This window comes from Anomaloglossus baeobatrachus, chromosome 5, assembly GCF_048569485.1.
Source record: "Anomaloglossus baeobatrachus isolate aAnoBae1 chromosome 5, aAnoBae1.hap1, whole genome shotgun sequence".
Taxonomy (NCBI): Eukaryota; Metazoa; Chordata; class Amphibia; order Anura; family Aromobatidae; genus Anomaloglossus; species Anomaloglossus baeobatrachus.
Window position 1 is genome coordinate 313,960,669 of NC_134357.1, and position 24,394 is coordinate 313,985,062.

Sequence of the window (24,394 nt, forward strand, 5' to 3'; positions counted from 1 at the left end):
TTCAGGCACAAAGAACAATGAGCTTCACATGTTTGGATTAATTATCTCTTTTTTCCAGCCTTTTCTGACTAATTAAGACCCTCCCCAAACTTGTGAACAGCACTCATACTTGGTCAACATGGGAAAGACAAAGGAGCATTCCAAGGCCATCAGAGACAAGATCGTGGAGGGTCACAAGGCTGGCAAGGGGTACAAAACCCTTTCCAAGGTGTTGGGCCTACCTGTCTCCACTGTTGGGAGCATCATCCGGAAGTGGAAGGCTTATGGAACTACTGTTAGCCTTCCACGGCCTGGACAGCCTTTGAAAGTTTCCACCCGTGCCGAGGCCAGGCTTGTCCGAAGAGTCAAGGCTAACCCAAGGACAACAGGGAAGGAGCTCCGGGAAGATCTCATGGCAGTGGGGACATTGGTTTCAGTCAATACCATAAGTAACGTACTCCACCGCAATGGTCTCCGTTCCAGACGAGCCCGTAAGGTACCTTTACTTTCAAAGCGTCATGTCAAGGCTCATCTACAGTTTGCTCATGATCACTTGGAGGACTCTGAGACAGACTGGTTCAAGGTTCTCTGGTCTGATGAGACCAAGATCGAGATCTTTGGTGCCAACCACACACGTGACGTTCGGAGACTGGATGGCACTGCATACGACCCCAAGAATACCATCCCTACAGTCAAGCATGGTGGTGGCAGCATCATGCTGTGGGGCTGTTTCTCAGCCAAGGGGCCTGGCCATCTGGTCCGCATCCAAGGGAAGATGGATAGCACGGCCTACCTGGAGATTTTGGCCAAGAACCTTCGCTCCTCCATCAAGGATCTTAAGATGGGTCGTCATTTCATCTTCCAACAAGACAACAACCCAAAGCACACAGCCAAGGAAACCAAGGCCTGGTTCAAGAGGGAAAAAATCAAGGTGTTGCAGTGGCCTAGTCAGTCTCCTGACCTTAACCCAATTGAAAACTTGTGGAAGGAGCTCAAGATTAAAGTCCACATGAGACACCCAAAGAACCTAGATAACTTAGAGAAGATCTGCATGGAGGAGTGGGCCAAGATAACTCCAGAGACCTGTGCTGGCCTGATCAGGTCTTATAAAAGACGATTATTAGCTGTAATTGCAAACAAGGGTTATTCCACAAAATATTAAACCTAGGGGTTGAATAATAATTGACTCACACTTTTATGTTGAAAATTTATTAAAATTTAACTGAGCAACATAACTTGTTGGTTTCTAAGATTTATGTATCTGTTAATAAATCCTGCTCTTGTTTGAAGTTTGCAGGCTCTAACTTATTTGCATCTTATCAAACCTGCTAAATCTGCAGGGGGTTGAATACTACTTGTAGGCACTGTATATATATATATATATATATATATATAATATATATATATATATATATATATATACTACACACAAAGATAATACATACACTATACACTGTACACATACTATGCACACAAGTAATACATCACTCACTACATACAGTCAGGGCCAGAAATATTTGGACAGTGACACAAGTTTTATTATTTTAGCTGTTTACAAAAACATGTTCAGAAATACAGTTATATATATAATATGGGCTGAAAGTGCACACTCCCAGCTGCAATATGAGAGTTTTCACATCCAAATCGGAGAAAGGGTTTAGGAATCATAGCTCTGTAATGCATAGCCTCCTCTTTTTCAAGGGACCAAAAGTAATTGGACAAGGGACTCTAAGGGCTGCAATTAACTCTGAAGGCGTCTCCCTCGTTAACCTGTAATCAATGAAGTAGTTAAAAGGTCTGGGGTTGATTACAGGTGTGTGGTTTTGCATTTGGAAGCTGTTGCTGTGACCAGACAACATGCGGTCTAAGGAACTCTCAATTGAGGTGAAGCAGAACATCCTGACACTGAAAAAAAAGAAAAAATCCATCAGAGAGATAGCAGACATGCTTGGAGTAGCAAAATCAACAGTCGGGTACATTCTGAGAAAAAAGGAATTGACTGGTGACCTTGGGAACTCAAAAAGTCCTGGGCGTCCATGGATGATAACATTGGTGGATGATCGCCGCATACTTTCTTTGGTGAAGAAGAACCCGTTCACAACATCAACTGAAGTTCAGAACACTCTCAGTGAAGTAGGTGTATCTGTCTCTAAGTCAACAGTAAAGAGAAGACTCCATGAAAGTAAATACAAAGGGTTCACATCTAGATGCAAAGCATTCATCAATTCCAAAAATAGACAGGCCAGAGTTAAATTTGCTGAAAAACACCTCATGAAGCCAGCTCAGTCCTGGAAAAGTATTCTATGGACAGATGAGACAAAGATCAACCTGTACCAGAATGATGGGAAGAAAAAAGTTTGGAGAAGAAAGGGAACGGCACATGATCCAAGGCACACCACATCCTCTGTAAAACATAGTGGAGGCAACGTGATGGCATGGGCATGCATGGCTTTCAATGGCACTGGGTCACTTGTGTTTATTGATGACATAACAGCAGACAAGAGTAGCCGGATGAATTCTAAAGTGTACCGGGATATACTTTCAGCCCAGATTAAGTCAAATGCCGCAAAGTTGATCGGATGGCGCTTCATAGTACAGATGGACAATGACCCCAAGCATACAGCCAAAGCTACCCAGGAGTTCATGAGTGCTAAAAAGTGGAACATTCTGCAATGGCCAAGTCAATCACCAGATCTTAACCCAATTGAGCATGAATTTCACTTGCTCAAATCCAGACTTAAGACGGAAAGACCCACAAACAAGCAAGACCTGAAGGCTGCGGCTGTAAAGGCCTGGCAAAGCATTAAGAAGGAGGAAACCCAGCGTTTGGTGATGTCCATGGGTTGCAGACTTAAGGCAGTGATTGCCTTCAAAGGATTCGCAACAAAATATTGAAAATAAAAATATTTTGTTTGGGTTTGGTTTATTTGTCCAATTACTTTTGACCTCCTAAAATGTGGAGTGTTTGTAAAGAAATGTGTACAATTCCTACAATTTCTATCAGATATTTTTGTTCAAACCTTCAAATTAAACGTTACAATCTGCACTTGAATTCTGTTGTAGAGGTTTCATTTCAAATCCAATGTGGTGGCATGCAGAGCCCAACTCGCGAAAATTGTGTCACTGTCCAAATATTTCTGGACCTAACTGTATACTATATGTACACTACACACCTTATACATACTACACACACACACACACACACACATAAAACACTACATACAGTGTACACATATGTCGCGGGCGGAGGAGGGGACGCTGCGCTCTCCCACTGCTCGGGTCCGGCTGCTGCTGCTGCTCGGTGGTGGCTCGAGCGGTGGGCCGGATCCCGGGGACTCGAGCGGCGTTCCTCGCCCGTGAGTGAAAAGGGGGAATGATTGTGGGGATTTGATATTGTCCGTGACGCCACCCACGGTTGTGGTGAGATTGGTGACACCACCGCTGCTCTGGACGGGGATCCCGGGAGCGATGACAGGGAGCAGCCTGGATGTTAGTTCTCCCCTCCGTGGGTAGGGAGTTGGTTTTCCCGGGGCCCAGTGATGGGGTAGGGATGGATGGCAGGCGGGTTACGGGGCCTGGCGAGGTGCAGGGTCGTGGGGGTCAGCGTTGTGCCGCACGGCATGGTGGTACTCACTCAGCCAATGATGTACACAAAGTCTCCGGTAAAACAAACGGCTGGATGGACGGGTCCCACAGACGGCTGCGGTGTTTCTCCTCCCAGCAGGATGATGGTGACTGCCTTTCCCTGCACCTGTGTAGTGTAAACGGTTCCAATGGGTTCCCACCGGTAACCTGCTCCCCAGCTTGAAGGTTGCTGAAGGAGCCCTTTATGCCCGCAGGCTCTGGCCCTGGGAACTTTAGCCTTGGCAGTGACTGTGTTTCCCTCTAACGGTTGGACTGTTGCCTTCTGTCGGGACTTGGCTGCTGGGAAACCCAGGAGGTTCCCTTCGCTAACGGATTTGACAAATTGCACGGAGACTCTTAGCCTTGTCGGGGTCCGTAAGCCCCTGCCGGATGGTACTGGCTTCTCTTTGCGTACCGGTCCGGTACCAATGGGTTCCCACCGGTAACCCGCTCCCCGGCTTGGATGTGGGCCGGAGGAGCCCCTTTTGCCCGCACGCTCTGGCCCTGGGAAACGGTTGCCTTGGCGGTGGCGGTGTCTCCCTCACTTGGTTGGACTGTTGCCTTCTGTCAGGACTTGGTCGTTGGGAAACCCAGGAGGTTCCCTTCACTAACGAATTCGGCAAATTCACGGCGACTCCTAGCCTTGCCGGGGTCCGTAAGCCCCTGCCAGATGGTGCTGGCTTCTCTTTGTGTACCTGTCCGGTACCGCCGGGCCACCGCCCATCCACGGTTCTTGCAGTAGACTCCAATCAGCCACTCCTGTAGACAGTCACCACCGTCTGCCAACCTTGCTGATCTGTCCGGGCCACACACCCGGACCAACTTCAGGCTCTTTTACTACTTCTCTCTTTCCACTTTCACTTCTCAAACTGCCCTTACTCCTCTCCAAAGCTAATCTGTTTACTTTTCCCGCCTCCAGGACTGTGAACTCCTCGGTGGGCGGGACCAACCGCCTGGCCCACCCCCTGGTGTGGACATCAGCCCCTGGAGGAAGGCAACAAGGGTTTTGTGTTTGACTTCGGTGTGCCTGACCAGGAGTGTGGGGTGTTGTGGGTGTTCTCTGTGGCCCCTGGCTTGTCCAGGGTGCCACATTCCCCCTTAGTTAAATGCAGACCATCCGCGGGCTGCCCGTCCATCACCGGTTTTATTTTCACCAACTGAAAAATAGAAAACGGTAACACACAATACAATTATAATAACTTCTTCCCACATCGGGAGGTACTCTTACTTAAATGTTACGGTTACGGCTTCCGCTCTCTCCCACCCAAGCAACCTGGCCCTGATGCTGCCCCTAAGCAAACAGGCAGCACCCCTTGACCCCAGTCCTGCACAAGTTGTCCGAGCGGGTTCTGTCCTTTTCAGGGGACCCACGTCCATGGGGAACCCCTGAAACCCCCAGAGGATTGCCACCGGTTCCGGTGGTGGCTGGGCACCAGCCTGCTCCACTGCGGGCCCTTCCTCCAATCTGCCTCTCCGGAGGCGGTAACGGTAGAAGCCACAACAACATATTTATTTACATGCCACAAGTTTGTGGTTGCCCTGCAAGTTCTCGGGCCTGTTCATAAGGAGTCCCTTATGCAAAATGGTGAAGGGGGGTCCCAAATCCTCTTCCACCTCGCGTCTCCGCATAGCAGCCACCACGTCCGCCATGTCGGTCTCCCACTCCTCAAGAAGGAGCTGCATGTGGGCTTGCAGACGGTTACTCAGCGGGGCGGTCTGGTCTCTCAGCCATGTCGCCGTGCCGGGTGCGGGGGCTTCATCATTGGTAGTCGGACTGTGCATCTTGACAATGAGGTCTTCCAGGAACCCAGTATCGCTGCAGAGTCCTGGCGTCCCTGCTTCCACAGCCGCGGTTCACATGCGGCTCGACGCCATCAGTCCCCCTTAGTCTCTTTTCGGCTCCTCCTCTACAGGGGCGGGGTTTTGGCCTTCGCGCCTCCACTGCTCGAGGAGACGCTCGAGCGGGAATTTTTCACACCCAAGATGGCGGCTTCTCAAATTTGTCGGCCGGACACCTCCGGCGGTCACAAGGCGCGCCTCTACCAGACGGCAGAGCGGTAAGATCTTGTTCGTGATGCCAAGTTGTCGCGGGTGGAAGAGGGGACGCTGCGCTCTCCCACTGCTCGAGTCCGGCGGCTGCTGCTGCTACTGTTCGGTGGTGGCTCGAGCGGTGGTCCGGATCCCGGGGACTCGAGCGGCGTTCCTCGCCTGTGAGTGAAAAGGGGGAATTGATTGTGGGGATTTGATATTGTCCGTGACGCCACCCATGGTTGTGGTGAAATTGGTGACACCACCGCTGCTCTGGACCTCTTGACGGGGATCCCGGCAGCGATGACAGGGAGCAGCCTGGATGTTAGTTCTCCCCTCCATGGGTAGGAGGTTGGTTGTCCCGGGGCCCGGTGATGGGGTAGGGATGGATGGCAGGCGGGTTACGGGGCCTGGCGAGGTGCAGGGTCGTGGGGGTCAGCGCTGTGCTGCACGACACGGTGGTACTCACTCAGCCAATGATGTACACAAAGTCTCCGGTAAAACAAACGGCTGGATGGACGGGTCCCACAGACGGCTGCGGTGTTTCTCCTCCCAGCAGGTTGATGGTGACTGCCTTTCCCTGCACCTGTGTAGTGTAAACGGTTCCAATGGGTTCCCACTGGTAACCCGCTCCCCAGCTTGAAGGTTGCTGAAGGAGCCCTTTTTGCCCGCAGGCTCTGGCCCTGGGAACTTTAGCCTTGGCGGTGACTGTGTTTCCCTCTAACGGTTGGACTGTTGCCTTCTGTAGGGACTTGGCTGCTGGGAAACCCAGGAGGTTCCCTTCGCTAACGGATTTGACAAATTGCACAGCGACTCCTAGCCTTGTCGGGGTCCGTAAGCCCCTGCCGGATGGTGCTGGCTTCTCTTTGCATACCGGTCCGGTACCGCCGGGCCACCGCCCGTCCACGGTCCTTATGGCTAGCTCCAATAGGCCTCTCCTGCAGACGGTCACAATCGTCTGCCAACCTTGCTGTTCCGTCCGGGCCACACACCCGGACCACTTTCTGTCTGCTCCTTTACCACTACACTCTCCTCTCACCTTTACTTCCAAACTGAAACTCACTCTTTTTCCTGCCTCCAGAACTGTGAACTCCTCGGTGGGCAGGACCACCCGCCTGGCCCACCCCCTGGTGTGGACATCAGCCCCTGGAGGACGGCAACAAGGGTTTTTGTCTGACTTAGGTGTGCCTGACCAGGAGTGTGGGGTGTGTTGGTGTAGTGCTTGTGACGTCCTGGCTTGCCCAGGGTGCTACACATGCAATACAAATTATACATATTACTAACACATAATACACTACACATATTATCCATCTACTACCACTATGCACATACTATGAATACACTACATGCACACTGTACACAAACTACGCACACCAGTAATACACCACACACTACATACACTATGTGTACACTACACAGTATATACATATTACGCAAACATATAATACAACACACACTACACACACTATATATACACTAGAAACATCATATGCTACACAATTGCCGTGGGCGGAGGAGGGGACGCTGCGCTCTCCCACTGCTTGGGTCCGGCCGCTGCTGCTGCTGCCGCTGCTGCTCGGTGGTGGCTCGAGCGGTGGGCCGGATCCCGGGGACTCGAGCGGCGCTCCTCGTGAGTGAAAAGGGGATGGATTTTGATTGTGGGGATTTTGATTATTGTCCGTGACGCCACCCACGGTTTTGGTGATATTAGTGACACCACCGCTGCTCTGGACGGGGATCCCGGGAGCGGTGACAAGGAGCAGCTTTGTTGTTAGTTTTCCCCTCCGTGGGTAGGGGGTCGGTTGTCCCGGGGCCCGGTGATGGGGTAGGGATGGATTGCAGGCGGGTTACAGGGCCTGGTGAGGTGCAGGGTCGCGGGGGCAGCGCTGTGCCGCACGGCACGGTGGTACTCACTCAGCCCAATGATGAGGACACAGTTCTCGGTAAAACACACGGCTGGATGGACGGGTCCCACAGACGGCTGCGGTGTTGTTTTCTCCTGGCAGGTTGATGATGACTGCCTTTCCCTGCACCTATGTATGGTAAACGGTTCCAGTGGGTTCCCACCGGTAACCCGCTCCCCGGCTTGGATGTGGGCCGGAGGAGCCCCTTTTGCCCGCACGCTCTGGCCCTGGGAAACGGTTGCCTTGGCGGTGGCGGTGTCTCCCTCACTTGGTTGGACTGTTGCCTTCTGTCGGGACTTGGTCGTTGGGAAACCCAGGAGGTTCCCTTCACTAACGAATTCGGCAAATTCACGGCGACTCCTAGCCTTGCCGGGGTCTGTAAGCCCCTGCCAGATGGTGCTTGCTTCTCTTTGTGTACCTGTCCGGTACCGCCGGGCCACCGCCCGTCCACGGTTCTTGCAGTAGACTCCAATCAGCCACTCCTGTAGACGGTCACCACCGTCTGCCAACCTTGCTGATCTGTCCGGGCCACACACCCGGACCAACTTCAGGCTCTTTTACTACTTCTCTCCTTCCACTTTCACTTCTCAAACTGCCCTTACTTCTCTCCAAAGCTAATCTGTTTACTTTTCCCGCCTCCAGGACTGTGAACTCCTCTGTGGGCAGGACCAACCGCCTGGCCCACCCCCTGGTGTGGACATCAGCCCCTGGAGGAAGGCAACAAGGGTTTTGTGTTTGACTTCGGTGTGCCTGACCAGGAGTGTGAGGTGTTGTGGGTGTTGTTCTCTGTGGCCCCTGGCTTGTCTAGGGCGCCACACACTACATACACTATAAATACACTAGAAACACATAATACACGATACACTACATACAGTTATCATAAGCTAAACACTATGCACAGACCACATAATACACAACACACTACATACACTATACACTAAACACAGCACACATATTATGTACACAAGTAATGTACTACACACATCATACACTATATGTACACTACACCCTTTGCACATACTACATACACATGTAATACATCACACACAACATACATTATATAAAGGGCCAGCTCCACATTTTTGTGGGCCCAGGGCGAAAGAATCTCAGTAGACGCCAGGCACACCACACACACCTACACAGATACGTACACATACAGGCATATGTATACATACATTTTTGAAGACAAATTCCCCAAAATACATATAAACAGACAAACATATATACCGTCATATACACTGACATACAGTACATAGACACACATCATACATGTAGATTGAATAGAGATGCACAGCTACATAATATGAACATATATATTGGGGGTGCTCCATGCGTGTAGGGATTCAGAGAGAGGGGAGAAGAGGCAAAGCATATGCAAGGCACACTTCCAAAAATTAATGCAAAAATATACAAATTGAACATAGCACACATTTAAAAACAATTAAAAACTAAATGCCTGCGATGTTAATATCGATGGTCACCAATAAACACCAATCCCTTCATGCTATTACAATTAGAAGTATTAGAATACAATAAACCAAACATTACAGCATAGAAGAGACACCACCTGATCCCGTGACAATTGATCCAGGGAAATGGAGGCTCTGTGCAATGGCCTGCCTCTGCGTCATTTCCGGCTTCCTGCGCTCTTTGTGACGGCCTGCCTCTGCGTCATTTCCGGCTTCCTGCTTTCTGTGCGACGGCCTGCCTCTGTGTCATTTCCGACTTCCTGCGCTCTGTGTGACGACCTGTCTCCGTGTCATTTCCTGATTCCTGCGCTCTGTGCGACGGCCTGCCTCTGTGTCACTTCCTGCTTCCTGCGCTCTGTGTGACGGCCTGCCTCTGCGTCATTTCTGGCTTCCTGCGCTCTGTATGACGGCATGCCTCTGTGTCATTTTCAGCTTCCTGCGCTCTGTGTGATGGCCTGTGTGAGACTGTGACTGGGGTTATCTATGACGGCCGGTATGTCTCACCCCGGTTGTGCTCACTCCATGATAGAAAGTAAATCCACTATAGGGTTAATGCTGTTTCCTTACAGGCTGAAGGAAGGGTTAAATAGAATCAGGAACAAGGGCAGGTGTGCCGGGTGTGAGGGAGTGAACAGAACTCCCTGAGTTTTCTGCTGGAGAGGCACATGTATTTTTGTTATGGACTTTTGTTTGGACATTAAAACCGTGTGCTGTGAACCTTAATGCCTGGATCCCGTGTCTTCTGCTGCGCAGCCGACCGTGCTACCTCACATATGGTGGAGAATCGGCGGGCATGACAGCCGGTGAGGTGTAGCATCCATCCCTGGTGACCCAGCTGCGCATGTCCTGGATTCGAGCGGCTATACTACAGCCCAAACCCGGCGACGCCATGGAGGACATACTAAAGCATTTGGCTCAGGCTAATGCACAGCAGCAACAGACCAATGCACACCTGCTCCAATCCTTGCAAGTGCAGGAAAAAAAACTCCAAGAACAGATGGATCAAGCCAATGCACGTCAGCAGCAAGCCTTGCAATTGCAGGAAAAAAGGCACCAAGAACAGATGGTTCTCCTGGCCAAGTCGATTCGTGCTGTCGACTGGCAGCAACAACCCCGGGACCGGGTGACGACGGCAGCGTCCGGAAAGCGGTGAGACAAGCGTTGCAAAAGATGACCCCGGGGGATGATGTGGAAGCGTTCCTGGCGGTGTTTGAGCGGGTGGCCGAGCGGGAGAAGCTGCCGACACCGCAATGGGCTGAGGTATTGTCGCCCTATCTGACGGGGGAACCCCAAAAAGCGTACCTGGACCTCTGTACCGAGGACGCCATTGACTATGTGACCCTGAAAGCCGAAATACTGGCTCGGTTGGGGGTGAATACCTATGTACGGGCTCAGCGGGTAAATCAGTGGTTCTATGAGGAAGCCAAACCCGTACGCTCCCAGGCCTATGACTTGTTGCATCTTGTAAAAAAGTGGTTGCAGCCTGACACTGAGCCCGATGCAAATGGTGGAAAGGGTAGTAGTGGATCGTTTTGTGCGCACTTTACCCGTCACCGTTCAACGGTGGGTCGGACAGGGTGACCCGAGTACCCTGGACCAATTAGTGTCCCTGGTAGAGCGGCATGTGGCTACGCAGGACTTGATACGGGACACTGAGACTTTGCGTACCGCCCGTCGGTCCGGCCCCTCCAAGCCTAGGGCCAAGGACCCACCGCTGACAACGGTGCAGGAGTCCCCTACCGTCCCGTCTGAGGCCGCGGCCGCCATTCCTGAGGTCCGGAAGGTTCTGTACCCTAAACCACAACCCGTCAAGGGGGTTTCCGTCCCCAATAGATGTTGGCGGTGCCAGCGGGTGGGACATATGGAAGCCCAGTGTCCACTCACCACGGAGCCCATGGATTGTGGGGTTACCCGGCGGGTTTCAATGTATGCTCAGGTGGTGTGTACCGCTGACCTGGTCTCCCCAGAGACGGAGCCCCACTTGTGCCAAATACAGGTGAATGGATGTCCGGTTACAGGATTGTTGGATTCCGGAAGCTTAGTGACCCTTGTGCGATCCACCTTGAGGGCTAAAGTAAAGGCCACAGGACGCACCGTGGGGGTGGTTTGCATACATGGGGACCGCCGCGACTATCCCACGGGCATTGTCACCATCACAGCACCTTGCGGTCAGGTGCAACATGAGGTGGGACTTCTTAACACTCTTCCTTATGACGTGATCCTAGGAAGGGATCTGCCCTATTTTTGGACTTTATGGAGGGGACCCCCTAAGTCCCCTCAGATATTGGTCGGTCCGGGACCTGAGCCCTACAATCCTGAATCCGGGACACCTGCCGTAGGGGTCACCATGATAGGGACAGAGTGTGAACCCGATAGGTCGCCCCTAGAGGTATTGGCAGGAGAGGCTGAGACGGTCGAGCCCATCCCGGAGTTGGAGGCGTCCCCGGATACGTTTGGGACAGCCCAACTGCAGGACCCTACGTTAATACATGCTCGGAGTCGGGTGACAGTAGTTGACGGGGTGGCACAGCTGCCCGGTGCCCAGGTAAGGTACCCCCATTTCGCTCTTAAACAGGATTTACTCTACCGGGTAGATGAAATACGGGGCGTGGGGGTAGAACAGTTGGTGGTGCCCCAGCCGCATCGCCGGCGGGTCCTCGACTTGTCTCATAAACACCTGATGAGTGGCCACCTAGGGGTCAAGAAAACGCAGGAGCGAATATTGCAAAGGTTCTATTGGCCCGGGGTCTTTGGGGAGGTAAAACGGTTCTGCGAAACCTGCCCGGAATGTCAGCTTACCGCACCCCTGACCCATTTTCGCAGTCCGTTGGTACCGTTACCCATTATAGAAGTCCCTTTTGAACGGATAGGGATGGATCTGGTGGGGCCCCTCGTAAAGTCCGCTCGAGGGCACCAACACATCCTAGTGATCGTTGACTATGCCACCCGGTATCCCGAGGCGATACCTCTCAGACATACTGCAGCAAAGCTTATAGCTCGGGAGTTGTTTGCTGTGTTCTGCCGGGTGGGGTTGCCCAAGGAGATCCTTACGGATCAGGGGACCCCATTCATGTCTAAAGTGACCAAAGAGCTATGCCGGCTACTCCAGATCAAGCAGTTGCGTACGTCTGTGTATCATCCTCAAACGGACGGTTTAGTCGAGCGTTTTAATAAAACCCTGAAAACCATGCTAAGAAGGGTGATTTCAAAAGACGGGAAAGACTGGGATATGATGCTTCCCTATTTGATGTTTGCCATACGAGAGGTGCCACAGGCATCCACGGGGTTTTCGCCTTTTGAATTGTTATACGGGCGACATCCCCGGGGATTGTTGGACCTGGCAAAGGAAACATGGGAACAAGAGCCCACCCCCCATAAAAGTGTGATCGAACACATTTTAGGTATGCAGAACCGCATAAGCGCGGTCATGCCAATTGTGAAGGAGCATTTACAGGAGGCTCAGGCCGCGCAAAGCGGCCGCTACAATAGACAAGCCACCGTGCGGACCTTTAAACCCGGGGATCGGGTGTTGGTATTAATCCCCACGGCGGAGAGTAAATTCCTGGCTCAGTGGCAAGGCCCCTACGAGATAAAGGAAAGAGTCGGGGTGGTTAACTATAAAGTATTGCAGCCCGGTAGGCGGAAACCTGAACAAATATACCATGTCAACCTATTAAAACCTTGGCAGGAACGGGAAAGCCTGATGGCTGTTTTTTCCCCACCTCCCTCCTCTTCGGGTCGTTCACATCCGGCTCCAGCGACCTCCGGAGAGGACGAACCGGAAGTAAGGATTGGAGAAGCCCTCACCAAGACACAGAGGCGAGAGGCCAGACGGTTGGTTCAGCAAAACCCCGATGTCTTCTCCGAGCTGCCCGGTAGGACCAGTCTGATACGACATGATATTGTCACCGAGCCCCACCTGAAGGTACGCCTGAAGTCATACCGGGTACCGGAGGCTCGACGACAAGCCATATCGGAGGAAGTAAAGACAATGTTACGCCTGGGGGTCATTGAAAAATCCCGGAGTGAATGGGCTAGTCCGATTGTCCTAATACCAAAACCCGATGGCTCCTTAAGGTTCTGCAATGACTTTAGGAGATTGAACGAAATATCCAAGTTCGATCTCTACCCCATGCCCCGGGTGGATGAGCTGATTGATAGGCTGGGACAGGCGCGATATTTTACCACGCTCGACCTGACCAAGGGGTACTGGCAGGTGCCACTAACGGAGTCCGCCAAGGAGAAAACCGCTTTTGTTACGCTGGAGGGTCTCTTCCACTATGTTGTCTTGCCTTTTGGGTTACATGGCGCTCCGGCCACGTTCCAGAGGTTGATGGACTTAGTGCTGGAACCCCACCAGGCGTATGCATCAGCGTACCTGGATGACATCATTATTTACAGCTCCGATTGGCAGACTCACTTGGAACAGGTACAAGCGGTGGTGGACGCGCTTCGAACAGCCGGATTGACAGCCAATCCCAAGAAATGTGCATTGGGACTCACGGAAGCCCGCTACTTGGGCTACGTGTTAGGCCAAGGAGTGATTAAGCCCCAAATTAACAAGGTTGAGGCGATCCAGAAGTGGCCTAGACCCCTGACCACGAAGCAGGTTAGGGCCTTCCTGGGTATCGTGGGGTACTACAGGAGGTTTGTAAAAGATTTTGCGGGACTATCAGCCCCCTTGACGGACCTTCTCAAAGGCAAGAAGTCCGTCATGGTGCGCTGGACTCCGCAGGCCGAGGACTCCTTCCGGGCCCTGAAGGAGGTCCTGTGCGGACAGCCCGTTCTGGTCAACCCTGATTTCCGGAAGGAGTTCATAGTACAGACTGACGCCTCGGAGGTCGGCCTGGGGGCAGTGCTGTCTCAGGTGGTTCAGGGGGAGGAACACCCCGTCACCTTCTTAAGTAGGAAGCTCACCCCTCCCGAGCGGAATTATAGCGTAGTGGAGAAGGAGTGCCTGGCGATCAAGTGGGCCTTGGAGTCCCTACGCTATTACCTGCTGGGACGGCAGTTTCGCTTGGTGACGGATCACTCTCCACTGGTCTGGATGAGGTCCGCCAAGGAACGGAATGCCCGGGTTACCCGGTGGTTCCTTTCTCTGCAGAACTTCCGGTTTACGGTTGAACATAGGGCCGGTGGGTTGCAGGGCAACGCCGATGCCTTGTCCCGCGGCCCGTGTTTGATGGCAGGAGTTCAACCCCGCACGCTTGAACTGAGGGGGGGGGGTGTGTGAGACTGTGACCGGGGTTATCTATGATGGCCGGTATGTCTCGCCCCGGTTGTGCTCACTCCATGATAGAAAGTAAATCCACTATAGGGTTAATGCTGTTTCCTTACAGGCTGAAGGAAGGGTTAAATAGAATCAGGAACAAGGGCAGGTGTGCCGGGTGTGAGGGAGTGAACAGAACTCCCTGAGTTTTCTGCTGGAGAGGCACATGTATTTTTGTTATGGACTTTTGTTTGGACATTAAAACCGTGTGCTGTGAACCTTAATGCCTGGATCCCGTGTCTTCTGCTGCGCAGCCGACCGTGCTACCTCACACCTGCCACTGCGTCATTTCTGGCTTCCTGCGCTCTGTTTGATGGCTTTCCTCTTGCCTCTGTGTCATTTCCGGCTTCCTGCGCTCTGTGCAATGACCTACCTCTGTATCATTTCCGGCTTCCTGCGCTCTGTGTGACGGCCTGCCTCTGCATCATTTCCGACTTCCTGCGCTCTGTGTGACGGTCTTCCTCTGCGTAATTTCTGGCTTCCTGCACTCTGTGCAACGGCCTGCCTCTGTGTCATTTCTGGCTTCCTGCGCTCTGTGTGATGGCCTGTTTCTGTGTCATTTCTGGCTTCCTGCTCTCTGTGCAACGGCCTGCCTCTGAGTCACTTGGGAGCATACACATTACTGGGGGCATACAGGTTACTGGGGCCAATGGGGGGCATACACATTACTGAGGCAGGTGGGAGGCTTACACATTACTGGGGATAGTGGGTGGCATCCAGATTACTGGGGTCAGTGGGTGGCATACACATTACTGGGGTTAGTGGGTGGCAAAACACATTACTTGGGTCAGTGGGTGGCATAAACATTACTGGGGCTGCTGAGAGGCATAGATATTACAGGGGTCGGTGGGTGGTATACACATTACTGGGGTCAGTGGGGGGTATACACATTACTGGGGCCAGTGGGTGGCATACACCCACTGGAGTCAGTGGGTGGCATACACATTACTGGGGGATGCTGGAGGCATACACATTACTGGGCAATGATGGCGCCTGAGGGAAATACATATTACTTTGGGGATGCTGGGGGGCATACACATTCTGGGGGATGCTGAGCGCCTGGCATACATACTGGCACTGGTGATCCTGTGGGCCTGTGTAGCATACATACTGGCCCTGGGGACGCTGGGGGCCTGTGGGGCATATAAACTGGCCCTGGGGGCCTGTGGGGAATACATACTGGTTCTAGGAATGCTGAGACATACATACTGACTCTATGGGCCTGTGGGGCATAAATACTGGCCCTGGGGATGCTGGGGCCTGTGGGGCATATATACTGGCTTTTGGAATGCTCTGGGCGCATGCTCGGCCGGTTGCCTGCTGGAGCACTGTGTGCGGTTCCATGAAATCTGCCTGGAGGCTGCAGGAAAGCAAATGTTGACCTGCTCCTGACGACCATGAGTCGACACTCCTGGCTGTCTAGGCCCCCGGCACTTGCGCCGAGTGCTGACGCTGGCACTGACTATATATACACTACACTCTAAGCACATACTATGCATACATTATACACCACACACTACATGGACTATATGTATACAATACACAATGCACAAACTAGACATGGTCACTTTGTCTCCACTTCAGACAATTAGAATATAATCCACAAAGCGACCATACCAGAGCATCAAATCTGTGAAGGGATTATTAACTGAAAAGATTAACATTTCCTCCCACCATGCAACATAAAGCACTGCAAGTGACAGGGAGAGTACCTGTAAGTAGAACCAGGAGCGGTGTCAGCACCCGCCTCACATGGCCAAATGCTGGGGCCCTGGACAGCTGGGGATGCCCACTCGCTGTCTTCAGTCCTGCAGGACCCAGGCTGAGTTCCGACGACTTCAGTGCTTGGGCTGGCAGCCGCACTCAGGGCCGTCATCAGGGCATTACATCCGTGGCTCCTGTAAGGGGCCTCATGAGCAGAAGCCAGGAGAGGGTGGGGCCGCTGACAGCCCAGGCCCCTCCCCGTTCATCCTTCAGCTCACTGGGCCCCAGGGGTTGGGGCCACCATCAGGGCAATGAGGAGGCCCAGGTCGCTCATAGAGAGCCTCCCTCTCTCTTCCTGCTCTGATGTATGTGATGATCGGTGCAGAGCAGGACAGGAAATATACTGGAGCAGAACGGAGGCTGAGAAGGTGAAGGACCTTACCTGATCACATGACCGGTGACCTGGCAGGTCTTGTAGCTGCTGCAGTCTGTGTGTAGGTCCCAACGGCTCTTCTCCTGCTCTAAACCGATCAGGAACTGCAAGATGAAGTAATGTATAGTGTGTGTAACTGTGCATGTAGTCTGTCTCTGTCTGGATGTCTCTGTCTCTCTCATTCCCTTTCAGTCTCTCATTCCCTTTCAGTCTCTCATTCCCTGTCAGTCTCTCTCATTCCCTGTCAGTCTCTCATTCCCTGTCAGTCTCTCTCATTCCCTGTCAGTCTCTCATTCCCTGTCAGTCTCTCATTCCCTGTCAGTCTCTCATTCCCTGTCAATGCCAAATGCGCTGCCACCCCAGAGCCGCGTGCACTGCCACCCCAGAGCCGCGTGCGCTGCCACCCCAGAGCCGCGTACACTGCCACCCCAGAGCCGCGTGCACTGCCACCCCAGAGCTGCTTGCACTGCTACCCTAGAGCCGCATGCACTGCCACCCCAGAGCTGTATGCTTGGCCCCACAGAGCTCTATGCAACCAACCCCAGTAATGGGTATTCCCCACAGAGTTGTATGCTAACCCAGTAACATCTATGCCCTCAAGTAATGTCTATGCCCCCAGCCCCTCCTGTCATTTATATACTGTAGCCCCAACCCCTCCTGTGATGTATATATAGCAGTGTCAGTGTGCTCTGTGTGTGGCCACCGATCAGCGCAGCAAAGCCACGTGCCCAGGAGGAGCTGGACGGGAGACTAGCTGGAGGTGAGTGAGGCTGCTGCCAGTTTCTCCATATTAAGAATATCTCTACTGTGTCTGTGTGTGCGTGTATCATGTGTATCTATGTATGTCAGTGTATATGACTGTATAGGTTTATGTCTGTCTATATGCATTTTTTGTGAATTTGTCTTTAACCCCTTCACGACCGGCCGATTTTTCGCTTTCCGTTTTTTTTTTTCGCCATTCTTTTTCTGAGAGACTTAACTTTTTTATTTTTCAGTCAATATGGTCATGTGAGGGCTCATTATTTGCGGAACGAGCTGTACTTTTAAATGAAACTATCAGTTTTACCATATAGTGTACTGAAAAACGGCAAACAAATGCAGAAAAATTGCAAAAAAAGTGCGATAGCACTATGGTTTTTAAGATATTTTATTCACTGTGTTCACTATATGGTAAAACTGATGTGTGGGTGTGATGCCTCAGGTCAGTGCGAGTTCGTAGACACCAAACATGTATAGCAACCTATAAAGAATCCAGGAATCGTACTTTATATTTATCAAATCAAATTTTATTTATACAAAGTGCTCGTGCAAAATTCATATAAAAATTTCATCATATATAGGATAACATTTTTGGAATATAGGGAGGGATGTCAAGCCGCACTTATAAGGAGTGGCACAGTATTACAGTAGCTGCATCTGCCCGTATCGTAACGGCCAGTATAAATGGATATATCATATATTGACAGGAATGGACCAAAGGGGATATAGTCTACAATTGCATAGTATAGAATACCAGTGTTGTAAATTTTATACTAGTGTGAAAATATGAACACCCTATGTAAAATATGGGTATATTAACAGACGCTATGTAGACTGATTAGAGGACACTATAATTAGCATGCCATAGTAGTTTAAGGTAGCAGGCATGTGACCATAGCGTTGCCTCCATCTATCTGCTTAGCCCCATAGTTCAGTCCAAATACCTGTTGTCATTTTGTACCCAATATGCGTCCACAGCAGCACCGTAACTTGCACCTACTCCAACCTCGACGCGCGTTTCACCGCACTGCCGGTTTCATCAGGAGGTATGTGCAGTCTATAGCATATACCCTTTATAAAGGGTCCATGATTGAGTTCAGGTGCACGTCTCCGGTCGGGTATATGGACGCATACGCCTGTGTGATGCGCATCCTGGGCGCCAGTCGCCTATCGAGCACGTCACGCGCCACGTGACCGCAACTCTGCAGTCAGCGGCCACGTGACACGGAGCGGGCATGGAGACCGGATGTGTATTCCGGTCTCCATGCCAACCCACTCTGTCGGCGAGTCACGCGCAGGAACTGCACAGCGCACACAGACGCTGCGTCCCCCAGCGTCAGGCGGCAGCCAAACTCAATCATGTAAGAAAGTTATATTAATTAGTCTTAAAACTCAAACTTGAGCATATATCTGAAAACATTCACATATAAATACATGAATAATCATAATGTGTTACCAGCATACAGTTATATAATGACACTGACATAGTGTCTCCCATGTCTTATTGTATATATGCAAGCATACACATTGTACTTAGTGTTGAATCACTACGTCCATCTGCAGTCCAAATATTCTCCAGCTTTTCAATATTCAGTTCTATTCATCCATGTGGCTAACATTATAGCATTGGACTTTTTTATCATCAACGAGAGGGAGAGGGTCCATAGAATTCAACAGAGTGGATGTTTTCTGTAGCGTGTGATATTGCTATATGCTAGAGACAGAGGCATAGAAAAAGAACAGGAAATTATATTAAAATCTTATATAATGAAATAAAGTGTGTTAAAATTCGCGCTACACATGCAAAAAGGACCTGAAGCTCAAGGATTCGTTTAGCCCTCTTGGGGCCATGGTGTCAAGCACTACAATCCATTTTGTTTCTTTTTTTAAAAGTTCATTTTTGTAGTTTCCCCCTCTGGCTCCCAGGCTGACATGATCGATACCTTTTACTTTGAGGCTGGTGGGGTTGCACTTATGGTAAAGGAAAAAGTGTTTTGGTATTGTTTTTAGCTCACTGATATCTTTACATCCCTTAGCGTTGATGATATCGCGGATGTGCTCCAGAGTTCTCACTCTTAGCTGTCTGGTGGTCATACCAATATATATCATGTTGCATGAACAGCTAGCATGATATATCACCATTTCAGTCTTACACGTGATATTAAATGTAATGGAGTAGTTTTTTGTTCCCCCACTGTTCTCAAATGTTGTACATCTCTGCACATATTTAGAGGATAGATGGAGGCAACGCTATGGTCACATGCCTGCTACCTTAAACTACTATGGCATGCTAATTATAGTGTCCTCTAATCAGTCTACATAGCGTCTGTTAATATACCCATATTTTACATAGGGTGTTCATATTTTCACACTAGTATAAAATATACAACACTGGTATTCTATACTATGCAATTGTAGACTATATCCCCTTTGGTCCATTCCTGTCAATATATGATATATCCATTTATACTGGCCGTTACGATACGGGCAGATGCAGCTACTGTAATACTGTGCCACTCCTTATAAGTGCGGCTTGACATCCCTCCCTATATTCCAAAAATGTTATCCTATATATGATGAAATTTTTATATGAATTTTGCACGAGCACTTTGTATAAATAAAATTTGATTTGATAAATATAAAGTACGATTCCTGGATTCTTTATAGGTTGCTATTTAATGTATTGGAATCTATTTCAGAACTATGAGAGGCCTTATATAGGTTATTTGACATTGTTATGTTTCTGTATTTTCAGACGCCTCAACCATTAACTTTATGGATTATAAAAAGCGTGATAAAACATGGATTAACCAGATAGGATCTCTTTTTGGTGAAGGAGGTGCCGTAGAACAGGATACATGTAATATTAGGGACCTGAAGCTCAAGGTAAAAGATTCGCTTAAAAAGCGTACCCGCCTATGGTGGAACAAGGTGTCATTAGAAAATTACCTTCAGAAAAATATTATTCCACGCGGGTTGAGAATACAAGTTTTCCCCACTACAGAAATTACGGACTCCCTTTTCATAGAAAGATGGGAGGAAGCACTAACCAAATGCTCAAGTACACTGATTGAGTTATTAATTGGGTTGGATAAAAAAATCTATTGAAGCAGTGGAGAAAGAGATTGATAACTATAAAATACAAATTGAAGAAAAACTTACCACTGATGAACATTCTAAATTTGATAAAGAAATAGATCTTGAGATTAATAAGTGTGAGAAAGAGGTACAAGAGAGAAAGATTAAAAAATATCAGCGAGATCAATTAGACTACCGTAACCACAAGGTCTATAGGTGGTACAATAATAATCAGAGAAACAAGAATAAAACTGGACGAAATTCACGATCTTCATCGATAACATCAAGTATCTCTGAAGAAACATGTGGCGAGCATTTTTTAGCCAGGCGGCAAGGGAGGGGAGAAGTCTCGGAACATGGCCCCCTACTCGATGCCATAGCCTCAGGAAGTTCCGGAAGGGTACTAAGGAACCAGAAAAAGTGGGGACACAAACCCAAGACAAACTAAAGGTAATCAATTTGTCAAATATAAAACTTACAACAAATCAAATTAATGTCTTGGAAAAAGGGCTAACATTTGCCCCCACAGCCAAATGTGACCACTTTACGCTTGTAAAAGACCTAGAATTATTTGCTAGGAAGCTGAGATTTAAGAAATTTTTCTCCTCTAATGATGATAAACATTTCTCCACGTTTAGGGAACAGCAAGCCCTCTCAGATTTGGAAAGTCTACTTGATGAACAACAAGAGCCTGATGACCACACTCGAGCACGTTTTCCTACATATCTGCACAGCCGATCACAAGTGTTTCCCCCCCATGGACTGAGTCCAAATGTGGACATCTTTGTTGAGCTGGTAAGAAAAGATCTATCCTCTATTCCTGAAAAAGTAACAAACTATAACTTGACATTTAAGGAAAGAGAAGCTATTAAAGAATTAAAAAATATGAAGAATATAGTAATAAAACCAGCAGATAAAGGGGGTAACCTTGTGATTTGGCCTGCAGATATGTATGAGCGTGAAGCTCTACGCCAGCTGAGATCATCAGTGTGTTATAAGAAATTGGATAGTAATCCTACTACATCATATAAAAAGATACTAGATGAGATTATTGAAATAGGCTTTGATAGGGGAATCATCTCAGCCAAAATGAGGGATGGGCTCATGACAGAATCTCCAAGAACTCCAACCTTCTATATAACACCAAAAGTCCATAAAGATAAAAATAATCCCCCAGGACGCCCAATAATATCTGGGATTGGGGGCTTAAATGAGAAAATATGCAGATTTGTTGACTTTTATCTCCAGGAATGCGTCGGAACCCTGCCTTCACATATTAGAGACACTACAGACATACTCAAGCGCCTCGACAGTATTCAGCTAGAACCAGATATGATTCTTGTCACATGCGATGTAGAGGCGCTATATACATCTATTGCTCATGACCATGGGACCACTGCATGTAGGACCTTTCTGCGGATGACTAATATGGACAGAGAACTAATTCAATTCGTTATGGAGTTATTGGACTTTGTTCTAACTCATAACTACTTCGTTTTTAAGGACCGCTATTACCTACAGCTCCAGGGAGTGGCAATGGGGGCGACTTGTGCGCCCTCATATGCCAACCTCTTCCTGGGGTTGTGGGAGCGGGATGTTGTCCAGTCCGTAGAGGGGTTTGATGCAGTGGTCTCATGGTACAGGTACATCGATGATGTCCTATTTGTATGGCAGGGGTCTGAGGCATCCCTGGAGACATTCCTGCAAAATTTGAATAGAAATGATCTAAATATTAAATTAACATCAAAATATGACTATTGGAAGGTGGAGTTCCTGGACGTTCTGATCATGAGAAATGAAGACGGTCATTTGAGCACGGATGTGTTTAAAAAATCTACGGCTACAAATACACTTTTGCATGCGTCCTCTTCCCACCACCCCCAGACCATTAAAGCAGTACCAACAGGGCAATTTCTGCGTATGCGGAGAATCTGCTCCAGTGCGGGAAAGTTTGAAAATCAAGCTAGACTCCTGAGTGACAACTTAGCTGAGAGAGGCTATAAACCAAAAAATATAAGATCAGGATACATTAGAGCAGCCAAAAGTAATCGTGAGTCTCTTTTAACAACCAAAAACAGAAACAACAGTAGAGATCTACAACCTGTGAGATTTATCACAGCGTTTAATAATAGATGGCATGAAATTAAAACCATTTTTCAGAGACATTGGCAGATATTGCTGGCAGACAAAGATCTAGCCAGACATCTGACTTCATATCCATCAGTGACTTGGCGCAGATCCAAAAATCTCAAAGATCTACTAACCCGTAGCCACTATGTCCCTTTGAATAATAATCCATTCAGTCAAAAAGGACCCAAATGGGGCTGTTACAAATGCGGGACTTGCTCCGCATGTAAATATGTGCAGAGATGTACAACATTTGAGAACAGTGGGGGAACAAAAAACTACTCCATTACATTTAATATCACGTGTAAGACTGAAATGGTGATATATCATGCTAGCTGTTCATGCAACATGATATATATTGGTATGACCACCAGACAGCTAAGAGTGAGAACTCTGGAGCACATCCGCGATATCATCAACGCTAAGGGATGTAAAGATATCAGTGAGCTAAAAACAATACCAAAACACTTTTTCCTTTACCATAAGTGCAACCCCACCAGCCTCAAAGTAAAAGGTATCGATCATGTCAGCCTGGGAGCCAGAGGGGGAAACTACAAAAATGAACTTTTAAAAAAAGAAACAAAATGGATTGTAGTGCTTGACACCATGGCCCCAAGAGGGCTAAACGAATCCTTGAGCTTCAGGTCCTTTTTGCATGTGTAGCGCGAATTTTAACACACTTTATTTCATTATATAAGATTTTAATATAATTTCCTGTTCTTTTTCTATGCCTCTGTCTCTAGCATATAGCAATATCACACGCTACAGAAAACATCCACTCTGTTGAATTCTATGGACCCTCTCCCTCTCTTTGATGATAAAAAAGTCCAATGCTATAATGTTAGCCACATGGATGAATAGAACTGAATATTGAAAAGCTGGAGAATATTTGGACTGCAGATGGACGTAGTGATTCAACACTAAGTACAATGTGTATGCTTGCATATATACAATAAGACATGGGAGACACTATGTCAGTGTCATTATATAACTGTATGCTGGTAACACATTATGATTATTCATGTATTTATATGTGAATGTTTTCAGATATATGCTCAAGTTTGAGTTTTAAGACTAATTAATATAACTTTCTTACATGATTGAGTTTGGCTGCCGCCTGACGCTGGGGGACGCAGCGTCTGTGTGCGCTGTGCAGTTCCTGCGCGTGACTCGCCGACAGAGTGGGTTGGCATGGAGACCGGAATACACATCCGGTCTCCATGCCCGCTCCGTGTCACGTGGCCGCTGACTGCAGAGTTGCGGTCACGTGGCGCGTGACGTGCTCGATAGGCGACTGGCGCCCAGGATGCGCATCACACAGGCGTATGCGTCCATATACCCGACCGGAGACGTGCACCTGAACTCAATCATGGACCCTTTATAAAGGGTATATGCTATAGACTGCACATACCTCCTGATGAAACCGGCAGTGCGGTGAAACGCGCGTCGAGGTTGGAGTAGGTGCAAGTTACGGTGCTGCTGTGGACGCATATTGGGTACAAAATGACAACAGGTATTTGGACTGAACTATGGGGCTAAGCAGATAGATGGAGGCAACGCTATGGTCACATGCCTGCTACCTTAAACTACTATGGCATGCTAATTATAGTGTCCTCTAATCAGTCTACATAGCGTCTGTTAATATACCCATATTTTACATAGGGTGTTCTTATTTTCACACTAGTATAAAATTTACAACACTGGTATTCTATACTATGCAATTGTAGACTATATCCCCTTTGGTCCATTCCTGTCAATATATGATATATCCATTTATACTGGCCGTTACGATACGGGCAGATGCAGCTACTGTAATACTGTGCCACTCCTTATAAGTGCGGCTTGACATCCCTCCCTATATTCCAAAAATGTTATCCTATATATGATGAAATTTTTATATGAATTTTGCACGAGCACTTTGTATAAATAAAATTTGATTTGATAAATATAAAGTACGATTCCTGGATTCTTTATAGGTTGCTATTTAATGTATTGGAATCTATTTCAGAACTATGAGAGG